Raw genomic sequence first — 2,465 nt, 5'->3', positions numbered from 1 at the left:
CACATGCTATGCTCAAGGGACAGATGCAATAAGGGATGTTTCATACAAAGGGGCTTCCACCGTGAGCCAGCAATGTTGATCTGCAGCTAAAAACAGAGATGCATAAAAATAAACCTTCAACCTCTCACCCTGAACAATGAAGATGTTTTCCAGAAAACTGCACAGAATCTAAACAGCCTCAGAGGTCACCAGTTCCTTTCTCCAGCTTTTACTTTTTAAAAAAGGAAAAATTAAAAAGAGGATCAGCTGACCTAGTTGGTTTATCTCACTAATCTGTAACACTGACTGCCCAAGAGACAAGTATAATACAAACATGGCCAAACAGTCTTGTTGGCTTATTTCTAGCTTTCAGAAACAAACAAAAAAGTTATAATTAGCTATAACTTAATATCCTAAATTATTACGAATACTTCCGTGTCAGAGGTTAATGTTAGTATTCAACTCCATTTTAAAGAGAGATGCCAAGATAACTCAGTTCCAACCATACATTCATTCTCTCTCTCTCTCCCTCTCCCTGTCTCTCCCAGCCATCCCCAACTCAAGTGAAAGGGAGGGAAAACGGAGATGATTATCTGGGAATGAAGAGGGAGATGATCACATTAGTCTAAATGACCCAGGGCCTATGCCCATGAATGCAAGCAAACCCAGGAACCAATTGTAGCCAGAAGGGTCAAACATTGAAGACAAGGCAAATTTCAGTTAATTCATGTCAAAATTAATTTTTTAAAAAACATTTTCCTCTTTTTTTTAAGATTTTATTTATTTATTTGGGGTGGGGGGGGACATAGAGGGAGAATGAGAGAGAGAAGCAGACTCCCAGTTGAGCAGAGAGCCTCACTTGGGGCTCGATCCCAGGACCCTGAGATCATGACCCCAGCCATAGGCAGACGCTTAACCAACTGAGCCACCCAAGTGCCCCCAAAATATTTCCCTCTTATCCCAAGGTTTTTGATCAGTAAGACAGAAAGATATGAACCGATGCCTATGCAGTGAATTATTTTACAAGGAGGGCTAAAGTTAAAGACAGTGTGTACTGCCCTGCCCCCCCCCCAACCTATAAGTCCCTCGTCAGGGAAGGAAGGGCAGGAGGTCAGGCACGGAATATCCAGAGCAGTGGGGCCATTTGCTGATCCATGTTTGTATATAATGTCCCCGTCACTACCATTTTCCTATCACTGTCCACAGACCAACCCATTCTAATAAATGTCCCCAGTCCCTTCCAACTTCTAACATCCTTATTTAAATGTCTATGGTAGAAGGCTGTGGTGGACATGTCCGAGCTGTGGGTGGTCAGCAGGAATTGACCCTCTGGAACAAGAACACCAAGCTATTTGGTTCTGGGCTGCATTAGCAGACCTCTTAAGGGAAGTGTGATGGCCACTGCAGCAGCAGCAGCTTCTCACCTGAACCTGGACACCCTCCAGGAAGTGCTGGAATGCCCCATTTGCATGGAGTTCTTCACAGACGAGTGGCTGCAGCCCAAGCTCCAGCACGGTGACCATACCATCTGCCCAATGCCTGAAGAAGCTCCTGGCCAGCAGCATCAGTGGTCACCGCTGTCCCTTTTGCAGCAAGATTGCCTACACAACTTGCCTCACCCAGCTGACTGGCAACCTGACAGTGCTGAAGATCTCTGACACAGCCAGGCTCCGTGAGGCTAGGGGGCCGCTCCTGTGCTGGTCCTGTGGGCCGCAGCTGCCCAGGCAATCCTGCTGGAGCTGCGCCGTGATGTCAGGTGAACCCTGCTTGGAGGCAGACCCCCAGCCCCCTGGCCACTCCCTGTCCAAGACTCAGCTGAAGTGCAGCATCAGGTCATGGAGAGAAGTCAGCCGGTCTGCAGGAGCTTAAGTGGGGAGCTGCAGCAGCGCAAGGTGGCCTTGGAGGGGGGTCTCCAAGGACCTTCAGGCAAGGCATAAAGCAGTTCTCCAGGAGTACACCTGAGGAACGCAGGGGCCAGGAAGAGCTGACTTGCTCTCGTAAGTTCTTCACCAGCTCTTCGGCTGAGGTTGAGAAGTCCAACAGTCAAGTGGTAGAGGAACAGAGTTACCTGCTTACCATGGCAGAGGGGCAGACTGTGTCTCACTGTGACTACTTCCTGGCCAAGATCAAGCAGGCTGATGTAGCCCTACTGGAGAAGACTGCTGATGAGGAGGAGCCAGAGCTCATGGCCAGGCTGCCCTGGGAGCTTACCCCACAGGCCAGTTTCTGGTAACTGACGTGGAAGGCAGAAAGCTCTGGTGCTTCACTGTTGACCAAGGAGCAGGGGTGGTCAAATACAGTTGCCTCAGTCTTGCCGTGAGGCCCAAGTTTGTCACCTGTGATGCTGAGGGCTCTGTCTACTTCACCCAGGGCTTGGGTCTCAGTCTGGAGAATTGGCAGAGTGAGGACCACCTGGAGAGTGGCTTCTCCATTGGCTCTGTGGGCCCCGATGGGCGGCTGCGTCGCTTTGATAACCCTGGTCCCAT

The 2,465-nt window shown here is 49.8% G+C and overlaps 1 pseudogene; it reads left to right on the top strand.

Moving 5' to 3' along the window:
* The first annotated feature begins 1,373 nt into the window (after positions 1-1,373).
* On the top strand, positions 1,374-2,212 carry LOC112823552 (E3 ubiquitin-protein ligase TRIM32-like; annotated as a pseudogene).
* The last annotated feature ends 253 nt before the right edge of the window (positions 2,213-2,465 follow it).

The sequence above is a fragment of the Callorhinus ursinus genome, unplaced genomic scaffold, assembly GCF_003265705.2.
Source record: "Callorhinus ursinus isolate GAN/ISIS: 27379988/994484 unplaced genomic scaffold, GSC_fseal_2.0 scaffold5, whole genome shotgun sequence".
NCBI lineage: Eukaryota > Metazoa > Chordata > Mammalia > Carnivora > Otariidae > Callorhinus > Callorhinus ursinus.
This window is presented reverse-complemented; position numbering and strand designations above follow the sequence as displayed.